Here is a 21,185-nt window from a genome sequence, read left to right as displayed (position 1 = left end):
AAAAGTGCATCGTCGCGGGGCTCGTCGACTATGTGGGTGTGTCATATTATCAGCTAAACCAATCGTGCAAAAAAAAAATGGATTGCGACGCATTGATTGTGCGTGATTGGCTTGTGTCGGTGATGCGGACGGCAAGTCGTCTGCTTCGTGCGCAGGTGTTGCGGTGACATCAGAACGATATCAGAATGACATCAGAACGATATCAGAATGACATCAGAACGATATCAGAATGACATCAGAACGATAGTGAGTGAACGCTATAGATGGCTCAAGGTCTGGTTGTTTTACTGTCGCTGACGAACCATTTAGCGCAATCAACTTGTAAGGCACGTATTTGCTGACAAAGCATCATTTTGTAATACATATTTAAGAGAAACCCAATTTTAGGGAATTCTCTTGAAACTCGGGAACTGTACTTTCCTCAGAAAGTACAAACAAACACACAAAAAAAGGAAAAAAGACAAAAGTTAAGTACAAGTACAAATACTCAGAGTGTATACTTCGAGTAAAGTACAAGTTTTCTAAACCTACTTGAAGTAGTACTTTAAGTACCATGTTCTTAAATTACTACTTGCCAAAACTGAATAATTGGAGCAGCAGTTACTACATGGCGTGCACTTTTGCAAAGGATAATAATTATCGCCGGTGTCATCATCATCATCATCCTCCTCCTCATTATCGTCTCTTGCAGCACGAAAAGACTAGCAGTGGATGAGATAAAACGAATGGGAAGGTCTAGGGTGCCTTCGTGTGCGCCTCTAATTTCAACCCTTTTGAAGGCTCTCTTCACAGAGCACGACTTTCGGAACACCGACTTTTGGCACGAACGATTTCGTATTCCGGTGCGCGAAAACGTTCCCGGCCAATGTGCAAGGGTCTTGTTGTCTTTGAGGACAGCCCTCTTTCCGGCGGAGCGTTGGGACGACACACACTGTGTGGCTATCAATAGTGATCTTATACGATACTATTGGTGACTCATTTGAGAACGGCAGAGAGCACGATGGAATATTATTGTGATCGCGGGCTACCAACCTAAATTCCGAAGCAAGTAAAGAAAATCGGACATGGGTGTTTAGACAGCGACAGCAGGCTGCCGATGCCATGAGGTCGTTTCGCCTTTGATACGGCGATACTGGATCAAGTTGGGAAATTCACCCAGTGTCCATCTTGATGATCTGAGCGAGCGCGTGCTGGGCTCGCTTCAACCACGATCGATTCCGCATCACAAAGGTATAGTTATTCGTAGCACGAGGTTTGTAACCCAAAGCGATGAAAGCAAAGAAAGTATTCGCGTCGTTAAAGGGACCATAAAATGACCTTTTTACTTTTGCCAGATAACTTTTACATTAAACCGTCAATGTTCACTGAATGCCGAACAGGCATCCGTTTTCGTCTCGGTTTATTAACTTCTACACAAAAAAATTAATGAAATATCGACTTTTTCTTTCTCTCCAACTGACCGCAAAACAAGCTGCGGCGTAATTTTGACGGTCGTGACGTACCCTGTTTCCGGAACAAGAAGTTCTCTCGGCAGTAGGAGAATGGGAGCGTTAGCGGCAGTTAGCGGCGGCGAGTTGGCGGTGTGCCGGTAGGCTTTACTGCAGTGATGGCGCTGATGTCACCGACGTATTTTCTGAATCGGTACCTCTCATCGCCGCAATAGCCATGGACACATCGCAGCTGAGCGAGATTCAATTAGATATGTTGCACTATACAGCGGCAGCATGGGACTAGTCTTATACGCCGGTATGCCTTTTGGGAAATGGGACGAGTCTTCCGGTGAAGACTCCAGAAGTCAACCCAACTGTCATTGTTGCGTTTGCAGAGCGACATAGATCTAAGAGACAAAAGGCCGCGGCGTTTTTCGCGGCCTCGGAGATGCAGGAGCGAGCCGACGTCAAAAAAGATACGTTTGAACTATGACAGTGCCAGCAAGAGCCACGTAAATATTTGTTCACACTCGGAGCGGACGCGCGCGTTTGATGGAAGTGCTGTATTCGCGCTGTTGGTAAGCGCTTCGGGACCGATCTTTTACGATTGCAACTCGATACTGACGCGACACTCGGCAAAAAAAGGTTGGGCCGGCATTGCATGTAGCTCCCACGAACTGTTATAGCTCGACAGTGACGTGCAGTCTGTCAGAATACAAATGGCATACTAGTAACAAAGTGTTTATACCGTGTTACGAAGGTAATCCATACGGCGTTTATTTGAGCTCTATACCACACAAAACAAGAAGATATAATCAACGAGAGTCCCTTTTCGACTACAGTTTCCGTCAACACTGCCTCGAAAAACAAGGGGAAGAGATTGACCTCACCCCTTTATCTAAAATTGAGGTCAGCGATCAAAATACGGGAAGGGCACACAAGGGTCGCGCGGGCATGTTCCATTCAGCAGGCCAGCCGGTCGCGGGAAGACGGTCTTGGCCAAGTACCGTCGAAGCAACGCTGCGCCGGAGTCGGAATGCCTGCTTCGGAGTGCCTGCTAGGCCTATCTGCCGAGCTCGCTTGGTCGCGGGTCGGTGAATTCGTGGCCGTTCTGGCTTTTCTCGGGTGTTTGTGGATTCAGCGTTCTTGTTCGTCGTGGTCTGTTTCAAGTACTTTTTTCATGCTGCTTGAAGTCGGGACGCGCGAGAAGAACACGTAGAAAAATGAACGTTCCTTGATCGTCTCGGCCAAGTAACTGAGCCCAACGCTGTCGGCCCGTCGGCCCTACAACCCCTGCTTCGTTTACCGCACGATAGATGGCCCTTGGCTCTCAGCATTATCAAATTTGGCAATTTTCGTCACATCTCTAATTATGCTACAAAATGTGGATCTGAATATTATTTAACAAAACTTTTAGGAAACATTGGCCGGCTATTTATTGTTTACGATCGCGGTGCTGGTGAGGTAGGCTCTTACTCAATAGGCGACGTGGATTCGGCTGACGTGCAGCGATTCCGCGGATGCATCGCAGTGAAAAGGCAGAGAGCTTTCGAAGGAAAGAAGGCGCCAAAGAGTTCAGTTTTCTTTTAAAAGTTCCATAGCGAATAATTTTTTGGCTCCCTATTTTTGTGGTTTTTTTTTTCACACCTTTTACGACGTGCGGTGTATGAAATTCGATTTGAGAATCATTTCATGGTCCCTTTAAACACGAAGAGAAAAAGGAGAGAAAACAATAGAGAAAAGTACAATAGAAAACGTTTTAAGACTTTCGTTGACATACAGTACGAACACGTTTGATCGTCCTTTTGTAAATAATATTTGTACTCAAGAGCACCGAAACCGAACTATGCTAAAGTATATCTCATCTCTTTAACTTTACAGGGCATTTGCGTGCCTACCTGTCATGTGTTTATAATTTTCTATGATTGATATTTACAAGCGCTTCATAAAATACCCAGTAATTTCTTTTTAAAGAAAACACGAACTTACAAACAAAACATTACTCACCTTTTAGGCAGTCTATTCCACTGGTGCAATCACTTTTATCTTCAGTTAGATCATAAACCAGGAAGGCCTCGACTCAGACCACTGATGACTTCTTGGCACAAACTCGCGTTTCATCGCAAAACAAAAGAAAGAAAAAAGTTGATCACGTAGCGCGCACCTCGCACCGTCAACTCACAAACATTCCGTCGCTGATCATAGGCTTAAATCAACTACTTTTTTTCTCTCTTCTTTCACGCGTAGATTTCGCGGGTCGAGCGCGCGAGCAGACGACGGCGAGCAGACGACCTTCCCGCGTAGCAGACGGAAAACGGAGTGTGTGGCCGACGCGCATTCAAACTGATTAAAAAACGTCTACTGCGACGAAAGAGAAAGCTTGAGAAAGGGTAACATCGACGCCCTTAGCCAATGGGAGAGCGACGCTACGCGGCTACCCGTTTAAAACTTCCCGACTCCAGCAGGTGAGAAACAGTCCGCGTTAATCATCCGAGGCAGTCTCATCGAAATAGTGAGCAATGCACGAACCAACCAAGCAGTGGTTAGAGAGTGGAGAAGTAGTTTTTTTTTTTTTTTGGCTGGGGACAGAGCGCGGACTTTGTCCACCCGTTACAAAGGGAATGGCTAACACCATTCATTTCAATCCAATCGAATCCTGAAGAGTGACGCGAAGTAACTGTGGTTTCTGATTTTCATGTGCCGCCTTTGCCCGATATGCCTTCAATAAAACAATCTGAGATTAAAGTTTACGGGCCATCTTTGGTTTTCAGCAGGAGACTAATTGCATAAGGGCAAACATGACCGCGGGAAAAAAGAAAACACACACACACAAAAAAAAAGAAAAACATTATTAAAAAAAAATATGTCCTTTAAACTTTTGACTTTATTTGTCGCTGGCTAGGCTTGTGAACAAATCGCGCTTGTGGAGTCAGAGACGACACGAAAAATCACGGGTGAGCGCGTGGCTCCGAATATCGCTAGTACTATCTGATTAAAGAAAGTTGAGATATCATCGAGGCTATTGTTTGAACGAGACGTATTTCAGCGGCTTTCGATTTTTGTCGTCACTCCCCATTTGCTCGGCAGACGATTGCTGAGTCAACACAAATAGTAGTAGTGTTCGGTGAAATAAATAAAATCGCCATTTAGCTCGTGAACCTATCCAACGTCCGAAAATTGATCGCTCAGCATGTCGACCCAGTGAATTCAGCCACGTTTTTATTTTTTATTTTTTTCATTTATCGCGGGACGCCTCCATATTCGGTTACATCGGCACGAATAGCAGAGCAGCAGCTTGTCGACTGGGGTGTGGCTAAAATATTTAACAGCCGCTAAAGCCTCGATAATGGTTGAACTTTCTTCTGACAGATATAGCGCGCAAGGTCTTGTAAGCCACGCTTTCGATTGGGATGTTTTCTTATCTTCCGCGACTGTACAAGAAAACGAAAGAGGGAATAAGGCGGAAACAAACCAAATCACTTTTTACGTGCATTTAATGCTCTTGTTTTCTATTTTGCGCACTCGGCGCGTTTTGTATTTAATCTTGTAACCACTTTATTGTTCGTAGCTCTGTTGGAGGTATGAGTCATATTCTTTTGTGTGTGTGTGTGTGTGTTTGTTCCTCCCTGCCACGGCCCCACGGGCCAGCAGTATGTACAAATAAATAAATAAATAAAAAGTAATCATGGCAAGCGATGTGAGACCTTCACTTAGCTTCGTTGCGAGGCCCCACGTGATGTCTAAGCTAGGGCTGGGCGTCGATGAAAACATTGAACGACATTAATCGCCACCCTTTGGTCGATTAATTAATCGATTAATTTGTATCCTTCATTATTATGTATAATAATTTTAAAACGGAAAATTTACGGCTTTTTTCTTTGCATTTGGTGAATATGTGATAAACGACGCAATATCCAATTTCAGTTATGTATCAACCTCGATGTGTAGTTGAGAGCAGTTAAAAGCACTCACACTCGCAGATTGTAACTTCAGCTGTATGAGGTAAAGGGGTTGGTTGATATCTATTCTCCGGCAAGCGTGGCGTAGTTCGATCATCCTCAATAGTCTCTGCTACGCTAAACGAACACTCGCACGGCATTGGAGTGGCCCGTACACGTGCAACATTCTTTCTAAAAAAAAGTCAAAAAAAAAAAAATTTTTTTTTTTTTTTTTTTTTTTTTTTTTTTTACGCAAAAATAAGCTAGGCATCGCCGAACGCTCATGCTCCGCCCAAAGGTAGCGGGAGAGGTCACAACCAGACGCCAAAGTTTCGGCCCGATTCGATACCTTATTCAGAAGTTATAAGTGATTTTCTGAAAATTTCAAGAGGAAAATGAAGCCCATTTTTGCCCCATCGTTTTCAGATTCTGGTGTCATTGAGCGGCATGTATTCGAAAACTCCGTCGGCCGCCGTTTTCCCATTGAACTTTTCAGAAAATCACTTATAACTTTTGAATAAGGTATCGGATCGGGCTGAAACTTTGGCATCTGGTTGTGACCTCTAGGGCTACCTTTGGGCAGAGAATGAGCGTTCGGCGATGCCTAGTTCATTTTTGCGGTAAAAAAAAAAAAAAAAAAAAAAAAAGCTGTAAATTTTTTTGGTGACATTTTGCACTTGTTTTGAGTTACAAATCTCGCCCCTACAGTTTACTTGAGGTTAATATTTCACCCAAAGTTTGCCCTTCAAACAGGTGTTCTCGTCCGCGTCTTGCGCCCTGAAAGCGTTTAATTTTTACTTTATCTTGGTTCGTCAAAATGTTGCTAATAAAGCGATTAAAACAATTAATCGAGATTACAACATTAATCGATTAATCGGTAGGGTAATCGATCAATTGGCCATCACTGGTCTAAACGTTACCGGAGTTACAAGGCTTCCTACCATCCATCTTATGACAATGAGAGTTCGTAAAGTTTGATTCGCCTTAGTGCGGCTGTGTACGTGGGAGAGGTATCGATACAGAGGTTAGTATACTCTGCCCTGTGATAATAGACCCATCTCACCAGCAACTTTGACTACGTCACCGCTACCGCAATTCATCGAGGGAACTTTAGACTCTCTGCACGTCCGACAACCTCGCTAGAGGCCTGCACGTGCGGACTACAAGACAGCACGAGTTATCATCTCGTGCACCGCCGTTTGCTTCCTGCGAACTAAAGTTATGGCGGCGTCACCCGTGCGCCGAACGCTGGGTGAGATCGGTCTATTCACTTCCTGAGGAATAGAAGGTAATTATAGAAACAATAAAATCTTAACTTTTGGATGTGCTGTGAGTCTCACACTAGTGCAGCCATCGGAAATAACGAGTTTACTCATGGCGGCGGCCAGAACTGCAAGGTTTTGCAAAAGTGAAAATATACGGAATATTGTAAACAAATATGTCGGTCCTAGGAATAAAACGTACACTTTCCCGAGTTCACGATTAGTATTGATTAGTGTTGCAATATTGATCTCTATGATTCTTCCGGAGAATATTACAACGTATATCGTTGTCCGGTTGAAAACAATTTTTGTTTTTTAAGTTTTGTTGAAACCTTACGAGAGAGGGCGGAAGGGGTGGTTGTCTCGAAATGTTATAGAGGTTGTGCAACGATATTGGGTAGGAACATTTCGCATTTTACACCAGTCTAATGGCACTAGGGGCTCCCAAGAATACTCGAACGCAATGCCGCTGACCAAGAAGCGTCTTCGTCGCGGTTGCGTGGAGAAAAAAACAACAAAAAAACAACGTGTGTTTTATAGGTTATAATTGTCAAGAACTGACTCTAAACTGCATTTATAGGAAGTAGAAAATTGAAAAATCGACCCTCTAAGAATGCAAAAAAAAAAAAAATCATATTCAGTACTTTCTTGGACCACTTCTAGCATCGCTTTCATCGCGAGGGCACACGGTGTTAAGAGGGAGCGCTCCTCCAAGCCCCATAGAGAATACACGCGATTTTCTGCCATTTTACGAAAATTCTCATTTAATAACCGTTACACCGATTTTTTCAAACTTTTTTGCTATAAAAAGATTGATTCTTCGTCCAACTATCCCACCGAGCATATTTTTCATCAAAAAATTTATTATATTTTATATTAAATCGTGAAATCGGTCGGAATTGGCTGTTTTGACGTGTTTACGTTAGAACGCGTTTTTAAAAACCTGTGAATTTTTAACTACAAATGTGTCTGGTGGGATATCTGCGGAATTTAACACGGAATTCAATTATATTAAAATTATAGCTGTAAGTACATCCGTTCTTTAACTACATCGAAAAAACTCAACCAAGGTGTTGTGGCTTGTTTTCCTCGTTTGGACGGTCAAGACTAGTTCGACGAGCGCCGCGTGAGGGCGCCACCATTTCGCCACGCACGCTGCTCTGATTTTGTATTACTCCGCGCGCATGCGATCTTCAGTAACGCGCTTGTGGTGGTCCAGAGACGGCAAGACCCGTCCAGGCAGAGTGGTTTTGTTTCTCGGGGTGGGATGTCAGGCGGATAGCTGTGCGTGTTTTCTGTCAGGCGGATAGCTGTGCGTGTTTTCATAACTAGAAAGTAGTGATGGGACGAATCTTTATCCGAATCGAGATTCGGAGACGAATCTGAAGATTCGGAAAGATTCGGAAAAGTAGCCGAATCTCAAGCGATTCGGAAAAGTTCGGAAAGATTCGGAGCGTTGCCATGGTTGCCAAATCACGTTGATGTGTGTTTCAACTTTTCGTGATATTAAATTAAATAAATTCTACAAAGTGCACGAAATAATATTGTAATATAATATTAGAGTAATAAATAATATGTTCCGCTTTGTTAATAATTATTTTGGATGTTTATCGAGAACGGTAGCCTAGCCAGACATCGCGGAAAAATTGGTTTCGGTTCCGGATCACGACCCAAATAGGCATGTTGGTGCACGCACGTGGAAACACATGCGCATGTTTCCATCGCCGCAAGAGATCGATGCCGTACATGCTGTTCGGTACAGACACATTTCGTGCCCATAATTACTATCGCAGTGGCACACACCACATAAGTGAGTATGTTTAATTCGATTATCTCCAACGAGTGCCCACTGAGGTATTTCTATTGGAACACGGGGAAACAATCTGAAACTCCTGGTTAATGCAGGCTTTCCGATTAAGTGTTTGTTTCCGAACAATGAAGTTGTGTTGGACACCCCTGTGTTGTGTTTCTTTTTTATCAAATAAAGTTCATGTACACAAAACTTGCTGCCGAGAACGGAGAAACGACAGTTTTTCTTTGCCACCGGTGCCAGTACGCGGCCTAAGTTGTGACGAGCAACATTCATCTCGCTCTCGCGCCTTACAGGTACAGACATACGCAGCTCTAGAGAAGGAGACGAATAATTTCCTTGCCTGAATATATATTTATTGTGAGTTGCGCCAGATTACATATAATACTCAGCGTTTCGCTACATTTCACCGATCACCGCGAAACCGCACAGAAAGCGAGACCGTGCATTGGTTAGGCCTACGCCAACCACATCGATCAGCTCAGCTGGACCTGGGCGCGTGCCAGGGTTTACAATGACAGTACAGTACATACCATACGTTGAAATAAACAAGACGATATCTGGTTATATGCAGGAACAGTATTTAAGAAGCGCACAACTGACCGCATACGCGAGGTTTACGACACAACCTACATGCTGCCGCCTGCATCCAGCGACGAATCTGACGAATCTCCGAATCTGCCGAATATTCGTCGCGAAAAGTTCGGAAATTTCCGAATCTGCCCGAATCCGAATCTCCGGTGATTCGTCCCATCACTACTAGAAAGGCCGTTCTCGCAGCTATGGGTCCAAAGAGGTATAAATATGGCAAGCGAAAGGTCTCGAAGTCGCAAATAGAGTTTGCACGTAAGCGACCCTCTGCTGAAACTACGGATGGTGAGGTTTCAGGTGAGGTTGAGTCATTGTGTCGTCGCGCTGCGAGAACGAATTGACTCGGGGTGTTGAAGATGCCGCTTGGGAAGCCATGCAACAGGCCGGAGTGGAAGAAGCGAGGCGCGCGAAGGAATCTGGCGAGATCGATGCCGAAGGCTATCCGCTTGTTACCGTCGTTGCAGACTGTGCGTGATCAAAGCGATCGTACAGGCACAAGAACGACGCTCCTTCTGGTACGGTAAGTACTACATTTCTTCCTCTAAAAGGGGCGCGAATTTTGATCGTAGATATAATATACATTTCTTTAGAGTGCGTTCGAAAGAAATCCGAAGCATGTTTTTCTCGCCACGAAAATACATTAGTCTCTGTTGCTAGGCTACATTTGGGCGGACGCTGAGCATTTGGCAATGCGTAGTTTATTTTTATGGTGAGATGACCGTGGTTAGAATCCCTCTCTGTTGTATGTGTATTTCTGTGAATGCAAGATTTGTTTCGGCAACTGGGGTGACGATTTCTCACGAAGCACTGGAAACAGTTATGCTTTTTGTGTGCTTGTTTTAGTGACCGCTGTTTTATGTACTATACATTCCGAATATACGCGGTGCCATGCAGTCAGTTCGTCAGACGACGTTTTAGACAGCTCGTTTCTTCGAAGCTGCACTTTTTCAAGGATAAATCGTTCCATCGGAAATAGCCGGCGTTCGTTTCATCGATACACCTTGTGACGTTTCGTCTAGTTTTTCTATTACGTGCGAGCTCGCGCTTGCGAACGTAATTGCGCGTCCGTGTCTGCTTGCGTGTGCGCCTGCATGAGCGAGGATGCTTATGTGCGTGCCCCCCGTGCACATGCGTGTTTTCATGTTTACGCGTGAGTATATATACCCGCGTATCTGTGTGCGTGTTATACGTGCATCTGCGTGCGTGTTTGCACGCGTGGGCGTTTGCCTGCTCATAAGTGCGCGTGCCTGTGCGAGTGCGCGCGTGCACGTGCGTGTGTAATTCGTGCGTACGTGTGCGCGGGTGTGCTTGTGCGTGTGTACGTGAATTTGCATCCGTGCCTGCGCGTGTATCCGCGTATCTGTGTTCGCGCATGCGTATGAGTGCCTAATTCGTGCGTGTTTGAGTGGGCGCATGCATACTTGGGCGTACGTGTGCCCAAGTACGCACGTTGTCGGACTTGCGGGAAAGGTTCGAGAAGCTCGAACCTGGTCGAACTCGAACGTCGGCTGGTTCGCGACACCTTTAGTACTCACGTTGCGGACGGTTGGTGATTGGCCGCTGATAACTTCACCGTAACTTTTTGCTTTATGTTTAGCGCCATTTTTTATATTTCTATTCGTGCGATTGTAATCTTTTGCGATTAAACTCTCTGTACCCTTTCCTTGTGACCTATGAAACGATCTCGAACGCCTCGAACAACAGCGACGCTTGCGTTCGTTCTCGGGGCTAGTAGGCAAGGAGGTTACAAGTATTTATATGACGTCAGACTGCCTTTTGATGCCGAGTCACAACACAGAAGTATGGCCACCGAAGGCAAAAGCAGTTATCCCATTGGCGAGTTTGCTTTGTCTTTCAATTTTCACAACTCTCCCGAATCAGTTTTGCTTTATCGTTTGGTGGTCATGTTTGTGGGCGATGACTCAGCACGTGACTAGACCCTATAACCGTTCATGGTGTTTTTCTCTGTTTTTATTTTTTAGATTGAACGATTCTGCTGCAGTGTGGAACGAACTACACGAAAGTGCTCAACCTTCTACGAAGTCTTCCGAGGAGCAGAACCTGTGGGGATCAGGACTATTGGAAGATATGTTCTCAAGTCATGAAAAACTGCCCGGTCGCCAATCATTACAAATTGTCTATGAAATACTATAAGAAACAATCAGTGTCGTGAAAAATTGTATAAAAATACTTTGTTGTGCAGTGCTGATGGCTAGTTGTGATGAAGTAACGAAGGTATATGCCGGTAGTTTGTCATATATGTATTCGATTATGTATTTATTTTTAAAGTACCTAATATACAGTGTTGTTTTTACTTAACTGGAACGTGTTTTTCTTTTAAAAGAGGGGGAGGCATTTACCTTAGTGCCGTATTCACTGTGCCTTTAGGGGGCTCGGCGAACACCACATGGGAGATCATTGTAGCGATAAGCTGGGTGGGTAAATAACTAAAATCTGCTAATCAAGTTTCCCACGAGCGGGTTTATAGCTCGTATTGCAATTATATATTTAAAGTCATTAGACGGTAAATAAATTTGGACGTATTGCTAAAACCCAAAGGGATTTTAAGTATCTAGGTTTTCAGTTTTTTTATGGCCAAAACATAATTGGCTCGTTTGGCCACGGGAATCGCAGTACCGCTATTTCTGCATAGTTGAATAAAGCAATCACTCGCTAACCCCTCGTACAAAATAAATAGCGTGTTAATTGCAAACACAATGTTTATAGTGAGAAATAATATTCCGGAGCGCCTCTCGCGGCATAGATCATTTGATAGTGTTTTATCAATGCCATTTATGTAATACAGTATCGCGAGAAATATATTGTGTAATTAAAAAAATATTTATTATATATTGACAGTGCTACTGGCGAACTCTCCACGCCGGTCCACTTGTAAAGACGGATTTTGAAGTAATGTCTTTTGATTGTCTTTGTCGCCTCGTGTCCCATGTGTTTGTAGTTGACAAGTGTTTATTTGAATCCACGGTCAGTGCATTCAACCGTACGTTCAGTGCAGTTTCGCTTATTTTGCTCGAATTATTAAATTTGCATTTGTTTTAATTTTCTTCCCTTTAGTTGTGTCTGTGCGCCGCTGTTTTTACTCACATGAACACATATACAGGGTGATCCTCGAATCAGCCGGGACCCCTTCAACCGTCGCCGCGGACCACAGTTTGAGAACCGCTGAATTAAGATGTGCTAAATATCTCGAGTTAATTCCGTGATTCGTCATGTTGCAACTGCTGTTTTAGAGACAATTAATATGGGCGGCTTTATCTTGGTAGTGTACTTTGAAACGAGTTTAAATTTATCCTACTCGGAATTCGTTTTATCGTTTGGAAGAGCAAGGCTGATGGATTTTTACGACTCGTTAGAGCATGAATGAACTGGCTTAGAAATAATTACTGAACAGTGAGAGCGTCTCGTGAATTGGACTATTGGGGAGCGGATCGAAATATAGGGGCCGCTTTGTCTAGATTGTTGTCCACACAGTTGGGTGTTTATTTTGAGAGCATACACGTTGGTTATGCTCTGCAAGAGCCAGATGGGCTCTGCAAGACCCAGACGAAGATTAAACATTGCGACGGCGAGGACGCAAGCCCCGCGTCGCCGTACGTGACGACGGACGACGTTCTTTCCCACGAACAACGGCAGTGCATCTTCAAACCGAGAGTACTGCGCGTGGTTGCCCGACCGATCCTCGCTTCAAACAACGTGCCCATTCGCGGAGCGAGTTTCTTGGCCGTTGCACGCACCTTACGATGGACCGGAACTGGAGCTACAAGTCGTAGCAGCCAATCCAGCGCATATGAACGTGCCACGCGCCTCGTGCTTCGTTGTGTCTGTCCTAAAGCTGACGTGACGCTCACGCGGCATTGGATTGGCTCCGATAGCTCGTAGGGTCCTCTGCGGTCCATCGTAAGGAGAAACGGAACATACCACGAACCCGGGGCAAAGGAGGGTCGACGAAGAGAGGAACGAAGGGGGAAATAAATAAAAACACGCAGAGAAAGAATGAGAGAGAGAGAGAGAGTGAGGAGACCCGGCCGCGCGCGTGGAAGACCTGCAGTTGTCTGCGCCCGCGTTTACCCGGCAGGCTTTTGCGGGTTGATTTTGCGGGGAGCAGGCGTTTTTTCATTTTCTTTTTTGTCTCGCCACCGTTAATAGGGTGCCTTCGTACACATTCGCTTGTGCGGAGTGGCGACATCTCGGCGATTTCACTGCCCGACCTCTTTTTTTTATTTATTTATTTTATTTTTTTGTTTATGCAGAGTATACGTGCTTTGGCATCTCTCGGTGCGAGCCCGCAATTTTGGCTATAGACGAGCGCGCGAAGACCGCCCTGTTTACAAACACGGTTTTTGCTTTGCCCACACCGGGTGTGGGCACTGCGGAATCGCAGCGTCTCGTTTTTGAAGAGAAGCCGCCTCTGCGTGGTGCGCCGTACTCAAGGCAGCGCCACCGCAGAGGGACGGCGTCGGAGCCGCGTGTCGGTGTATATACTTCGTTTCACGTCATGTGCGAGCGAAGTCAAAGCTAGAAGCGCGAGCCCAAGGCTCCGAGCGTGCCGGCTTCGCACGTGCGTACGTGCACCACAGGCGCTGTTACAAGCAGCATGCTCGCGCTTGTAGCGTTGGCTTCGCTCGCCCATAAGGTGAAACGAACTAGCCTTTTGATACCATATTCCCTCTAGAAGTTAATTTATAAACCGGGTGTTCTTTTTTTTTTTTTTCTTTCTTTCATTAAACTTTCAAGTTGTATGATAAAGCCTCAAAGGCAATACAATGTCTCTGTCAGTTACTTCAAAATATCTGTATTCCTTGGCAGAGTCCTGCCTTTTCCGTGCGGATACTTCGAAAGTCTGACTGATTATTGAATTCATGTTGCCCACGAGGATAACAAAGGAATATGTGCAGAGAAAGACGCTTCTTTTGACGCTTACAAAAACAAAAAAGAAAAACAAAGAAAAACGGTTGCAAAACTTGTCCTCGGATCCCTGGAAAAGGTCAAGACCGCTCAAGATTTTACAACTGACAGCCGTAGAATTCGGAGTTGTTCGGATAAATCCGAATTCGCGATAGTTTCACCGGCGAGTGTTTCACGGAGTTTATAGCATTTGTCCGAAAGTTAAAGTCCCTATCTACAACCTAGGTTAGGGCCCACCAGGTCCAATCACAGACCAGTTATAGGCACGTGTGCATTAGCGTGCTTTTCTTATACGCGCGTCGAAGTAATGCATTACGTGACTGGCTCCCGATTGAACCTAACGGGCCGTGGCGTCGGCTGACGACCATCGCAGGACGAGACGAAATCATAGTGCTAAATTCTTCTCGTTGATAAGACTGAAGGATGTGAATGAAATGTACTGTACTTTTTGCTTGGTGGATGTTTTAATGATTTCGCGTACATAGAGCTGACTATCATGTCATGATTCGTGTGGCACCGAAATCCGGCTGGTGGATTGCTGAAATCATCACCTCATCAACCCTCCCGGAACCCGCTAGGAACCCACTTGCCAGTATTCGTTAGACCCACTGTGTCCGACCAAATCCGATCAACTGCCTCGCGCTTCGACACCAAGGCGGTTTTCGTTTGCAGCGTCTAGGCGATCTGAACCGATTATTTTATCTATACTTCAAATGGTGCAGGTGTCAACGATTTGCAGTGTTGTTCAAGATACTCGACAAAAGTATTTAAGACAAGATACTAAATACCCAAGTGAGAAAGTATTTAGAGTAGTATTCAAGTTACTTTTGCGCCAAACTATTTTGAGTAAAGTGCAAATACTTTGAAAAATAATTGAATTACTTTCGAAGATACTTTATAAGCGCGCGACGAGCTGAAGTTATTACAACTAAATAAAAAAATGGGGGCATCTTGATTATATTAACTTAGCTGAAACGCATATCGTTCGATGACCTCCTAGTGTACACCTCATTTGTCCCCCTACACACGTGCAAAGGAGAAAGAAAGAACATTTAGTCTTAGTACTTCCCCTTTGGGGACAAACTTCTTCGTACGCCGGAAAAGGTATTTGAGATACTGAGTAGAAGATACTAAGCAATGTAGTCAAGATAGAGTGCTAATTACTCTCAATCGAATGTATCTGATACCAAAATACCGACAAAAGTATCTTAATTACAGTATCTTGAGTAGAGTATTTGAGATACGTAGAAGCCTTGCTATTTGTGTGTTTCAAGCGAACCTCCTGCCGTCATATTGCTGGCGACACAGGAGAAAAGGGGTTTACCCGCCCTCTTGTTCAACATACCATAAAATACGCAGTATAATTACGAAATATTTACATATATCTTTACTGACATGCGTATGTACATATACAGAAAGCTGGTGCACAACTGCTGAGGAAACGCACTGGTCGACACTTTTCAATATTTTAAAGATAAAGGTAAAACAAATAAACAGTGGGCGACACCGGTCCAAAATGAATACCTCGGTAAAAAAAGTTCCCGTGTGTCTGTGTTTCCCCAAAGCAATTCGAGAGCCAGTTCTGTAAGCTACGGAGGATGCTCGGCGAATGGCGAAGCCATTGATGTGTCTAGACTGAAAAATAGTCGCCGAGGGGACACTCAGAGGCATGACACGGCTGTTGTCTGTCCGTCATAAAGACATTGTTTTTAGAGCGAAACAATAATTCGGATTCGCCATTCGCCGAGCTTCCCCCGCAGATTACAGAGATTGATCCTCTACTCTAGGAAAAGTTGACGCGCAGGAAGTTGTGCGAGGAAAGAAACAAGGTAGCGAGTGGCGAATATTTGTGATTGCGTGTGCCGTAAAAATATAAAAAGAACCTTAACAATACTTAAAAATTAAAAATCTCGACCAGCCAGCAGACTTCACTGAGGCGCATTTTCATTTTCGGAAATTTCGACAAACTCCAGTCGTGTGGCTTTAGCCCCATAACTTTTGCAACTGTGAATCCGTGGGCGTCAATCAACGCCAGGCCGCTTCGTCATCCATAGCCCAAAAGCGACGTTCACGGCGCCCACCACGATACCAGCCAAGGTCGCTGTACCGGGGCCACCCGATACGAGATACTTGTCCGCCGCCAGCAGGCCTTTTTTCGTATTTTTTCTCTCGGTCGAGGCAGGGCCGGCATTTGGAGTGGGCGACCTATGCAGTTGCACCGGGCGCCATTCATAGAGGGGCGCCGAAAGGGCCGCCAGGTCATGCAGGGCTCAAACCTCGAGGGGATAAAATCAAAAACAAAAAACGACCGCATCGCCGTTTGGCATTTCGGCCGCAAAACCAACGACTAAGTTCTTGTTATAATTGGCGTCCATCAACCCGCAGCCACCTGCGAATGTTGTTTTACTATAGAGAACCTCTCCCCCGTGAGAATCAAAGCGCCATTGAATGAGTCATGAACGACTGGGCAAGCGGTCACCTCCGCACAGCTCTCAAATTACGAGCGGAGCAAAACCTGACTGGCAAAAAGCGATGGAGCCAGCATGCCGCACTCTTAGCGCAACTTACTAAACGGTGGCGCCAAACCCATCGGCGAGCAAATCAGTGTGTCGGAGCGAGTCACGGGACAAAATAGTATTGGAACGGAGTTTTGCTCTTAGTTATCACGTGCTTCGCTCAGAGTCTCTGATTGGCTCGCAGAAAACGTAGGCTTCACCCTTTGCCAAGTTATTCTGAGCCGAAGAATGACTTCGCTCAGTAGGTCTGACCGGGGATAAAATGAACCCGATTCCTCCCGACATTCGAGCTGCGCTTTGGGCAACGCTCGCTGTGGAGTCTCTAGCAGTAAGCTGAACGAACCAATGCCCCCTCAGCATCCGGTGAGTGAGTGAATAAACTTTTATTGTAGCGACGTGTGACAAACTCTAGGGTGGAGCCCCTAGTCCGGGGCCCCATATGTGGCGGCGACCGCCTTGGCGCGGTCCACCAGCGATTGCTGGCCAGTGGCCGTGTCATCGGTCAGCCGCTCCTCCCAGGAGGTGGGGGTGGGATTGGAATTGGGTGGGACGGCGGGAATGAGCTGGCACTGCCAGACCATGTGAAAAAGGTTGGGACGGTCGCCGCAGTGCGGGCACTGAGGCGGGCTGAGTGACGGGTGGAGGTAAGAGTAGAAGAGGGGGGTCGGGAAAGTGTTAGTTTGTAGTTGTCGCCATATGACGGCGTCTCTGCGAGTAAGGGAAGGGTGAGGAAGCGGATAATGCTGCCGAGCGAGGCGTAGCTCTGCGAGGTGAGTGGTGTAGGAGTAAGGGGCTGGTTGGATGCTGACAAAGTCTTCCCCTGGCGCCCGGTGTGAGAGGTCTCGGGCGAGCGCATGAGCGCGCTCATTACCGGGGACGGCTGCGTGCCCAGGCACCCATATCAGCCGGAAATTGTGGGAGGTGGAGGATAGGAACTGGTCGAGTAAAGATGCAGTGGAAGGATGTAAGGTGTTATATAGGAAGTGCCGACAGGCCGTCTGCGAATCAGTGAGAATGTGAATGGGCATGGAGGAGGAGAGAAAGGAGGTAGAAAGTATTGCCCTGGCGACCGCTCGTTCTTCCAGGATGGAGACGTCAGTAAGACCACGCTCAGTTGCCGCGTGGACTGTCCTGAGATCAGAGTCCACGACAACTGTAATACCCCCGCGCACACCCTGTGGGCTGGCGTCCGTGAAGAGGGCACGAACGGTATCGCAACCCACCGGATACGCGCGTCGGAGGTAGCGCGAGCGATGGTCGCGCCGAGCCGAGTGGCGGGTAGGATTCATATGACGGGGGATGGGAGCCACAGTGAGTCTGGCACGCGCAGCGGGGGAGAGACCCTCAGCTGCGAGGGTAGCGGGACAGGGTGGAAAACCAAGGGTGGCAAGGAGTGCCCGCCCCTGAGCCGTGCAGCGCAAGCGCGTCAACTGGGCAGCCCGATGAGCTTCCATGAGCTCCTCCAGAGTGTTGGTCACCCCAAGCCTGTCGAGGCAAACGGTGGCTGTGCGAACAGGGAGGCCGAGAGCAAGTTTCTGCGCCTTCCGCAGCAATACAGACATACGAGTGTGTTCGGTCTGGGTGAGGTTGTGGTAAGGAAGGTGGTAGGTTAAGCGAGTGTGTATCAAGGCCTGGACAAGGCGTAGGGCATCCGCCTCTTTAAGGCCATGCCGACGATTTGAGACGCGACAAAGCATGTGCATAATTTGGTTGCACTGGGTGGTGAGTTGATGGAGGGTTTGAGTTGCTTTGGCGTTGGATTGTAACACAAAGCCAAGCACCCGTATGGCCGATTTACGCGGGACGGGTTTGTCGTCTAATGTGATGGTAATGGGGAGGTCGGTCTGTCCGCGAGCGTGTTTGGTCACGATTAGTAATTCTGACTTCGTGGGGGAACAGGTGAGGCCTCCACGCCGGGCGTAGTGCTCGATGGTAGTAGCGGCTTCTTGTAGCTGAGTCTCTATGTGTCCGAGGGAGCCTTTCGTTACCCAGACAGTAATGTCATCTGCATAAATTGCATGTCTGACATCCGAGATCTGATCCAGAAGGGGAGGAAGACCTCGCATGGCAAGGTTAAACAGGAGCGGAGAAAGTACAGAGCCTTGCGGTGTGCCACGGTTTGCCACTGGCGCGGAAGGAGAGCGAAGATGACCAAGGACGAGGCTGGCAGATCGGTCACGGAGGAAATTGCGGACGTAATTGTACACTTTCACTCCGCAGCCTGTGGCTGCCAACTGTTCAAGGACCAGGTCGTGGGAGAGGTTGTCGAAAGCCCCTTTAAGATCTGCGGCAAGGACGGCACGATATTGGGCAGTGCTCGGCGAGTCTAAAACATCATGTTGGAGACGGAGCAGTACGTCCTGGGTAGAAATGCCACTACGGTAGCCATAAAGGGTGTCAGGAAGAGCTGATGTGTCCGCAAGAAATTTATGGAGGCGAAGCTGTACAACCTTCTCAAGCAGTTTGCCCAGACACGAGGTAAGAGAAATCGGGCGCAAATTCTCCAAGGAGAGGGGTTTGCCAGGCTTGGGAATCAAAACCACTGTTGCTTCCTTCCACTCCTTGGGAAGGGTACCCGACTCCCACACCTCGTTCAAGTAGGTAGTAAGCTGCGTGGTGTCCGAATCAGAGAGGTTGTAGAGAAGAGAGTAGCGGACCTGGTCAGGACCAGGGGATGTGTTGCGGCGTATGTCGGTCAGTGCAGCGCGAATCTCAATTGCTGCGATCGGTGCGTTAAGATAAGGGAGTGTGTTGGGGGGACCCATGTAGTCCGCGTAACGTGGAGCGTCAGGAGGGGGAAGGTAGCGTTGTCGTAGCTGAGTGAGGCATTGGGCGTCTGTTAGGTTAGTGGCGCGTAGAAGTTTATGAATGCCCTTGGCCCTGTCCGATTTGGCTTGACCGGGCTGTATGAGGTGACGGAGTAGGGACCACGTTCGTGCGGTGCCGAGCGTGCCATTGAGATTGTCACATAGCGCGTGCCAGTTTTCACCAGTAAGGTTGGCAGCATAGTCTGCAGCATCAACAGTGAGTTGGGCAATACGTAGTTTTAGCTTCTTGTTGCGGCGTTGACGTCGCCACCGTTTGGTTAGGCTACGACGTGCTTCCCACAGATGGAGTAGGTGGGAGTCTATATCCGGTGCATCTGGAGTGGTAGTAAGGGTGCGCGTGTGTCGGTTTAGCCGGGTTTGCAGTGCTTGCACCCAATCGATGAGTGTGTCGGAGGAGGTATAAGAGGAGGACGATGCGCGAAAGGCAGGCCAGTCTGTGATACGAATGTGGCGTGCTTCCCCTGAGAAGTCTTTAGTGTGGATACGGGTTTCAAGAATCGAATGGTCACTGCCGAGCTGTTCCTCAAGGTTCTGCCAGGTGCAGGGTTTAGTGCCACGGTACATGGTAAGGTCTGGGCACGTGTCTCGTGCAACGCTGGTTCCAAGACGTGTGGGTGTCGATGAATCAGTAAGTAAAGTGAGATTCTGTTGGTGAATCAGAGTATGGAGCTTTCGGCCTTTAGGTGTGTCGCGAGGGTAACCCCAAGTTGGATGTGGAGCGTTAAAATCGCCTCCAATGAATGTGGCGCAACCCTTGCAGCGTGCGGCTTCAAACAACTTGTCAAACCGTGCATGACGATCTTGAGGGAGGCTGTAGACATTGAGTAGACGGAGGGATTGGGTGTTACGCGTGCGTGGATTTGCAGGAAGGAGTTCAAGCAATACATGTGGAACGGCCTGGCTGTCGAAGGTTAAGTCGACGGCGGTATGAACGCGCTTGACTAAGGTTGCCACAAGGTGGTCTTTATCAGGATCATTATGTGCCACATATGTGACATATCCAGGAAGATTGGGAAGGGTACGAGGCTCTTGTAGAAAGATGATGTCGGGTGGGGGAGTGTGCGATTGGATATACTGGATGAGACTGCAGCGTTTTTTTCGGAAACTTCGGCAATTCCACTGCCATACCGTGAGGTCTGAAGAAGACCGTGGTGTGGTGGATGCAGGGGTACTACAGGTCGCCATTTACAAGGATAGAATAAGGGGAAGGGCCAGTTGAAGAAGTGTAAGAATGCTACGGGCCCATTCTGCATCAACAGATTCCAAGAACCTGCAGGCGAAGTTTGCTGCTGCTTGAAGGTTCAAGACCCACCCCTTGCTTGGAGCTGTGTCTGTTGAAACGGACAGAGTCCTCCGTTTTGTTGTTCTGCGCTGTCTTGGATCGGTGGGCGCGCTCCCTGTAGTTTTCGGATCCTCGAGTGGATTTGCTCCGTTTGAACTGGGCCCTTCTTTAGTCAGAGGTGCCTTTGGTTTGTCCTTTCTGGGAAGCTTGATTAGTGTAGCATAGGTCGGTCTCTCAGGCCGCTGGTTTTCAGTTTTGCTGGTCAAGGTGTCTTGCGTTGTTGAAGAAGACCCTTCACTTTTTCTGGGCAACTCGGGCCAGTCGGATGCTTGAACTGCAGCTTTGGCACTATAATAATCGACTGCATGTTCCTTGGCATAATTCCTCGTCTTTTTTTCTTGCTGCCATTTAGAACAGGATGTTGATGTAGCAGAGTGAGCGGCTCCGCAGTTTACGCACTTCTCTTGAGCAGTGCAGGAGTCCCTGTCCTCGTGCGTGTTACCGCAGCGCTTGCACACGGGACTATGCTTGCAGGAGGCCTCACGGTGTCCGTAGCGGCAGCACTTGCGGCACTGGACAGGTTTCTCTTGGAATGGAGTAAC

Source organism: Ixodes scapularis, unplaced genomic scaffold (genome assembly GCF_016920785.2).
Source record: "Ixodes scapularis isolate PalLabHiFi unplaced genomic scaffold, ASM1692078v2 PGA_scaffold6__148_contigs__length_123643588, whole genome shotgun sequence".
In the NCBI taxonomy this organism is placed as follows: domain Eukaryota; kingdom Metazoa; phylum Arthropoda; class Arachnida; order Ixodida; family Ixodidae; genus Ixodes; species Ixodes scapularis.
The sequence above is the reverse complement of the archived record's forward strand: the minus strand, read 5'-3'. Positions refer to the sequence as shown.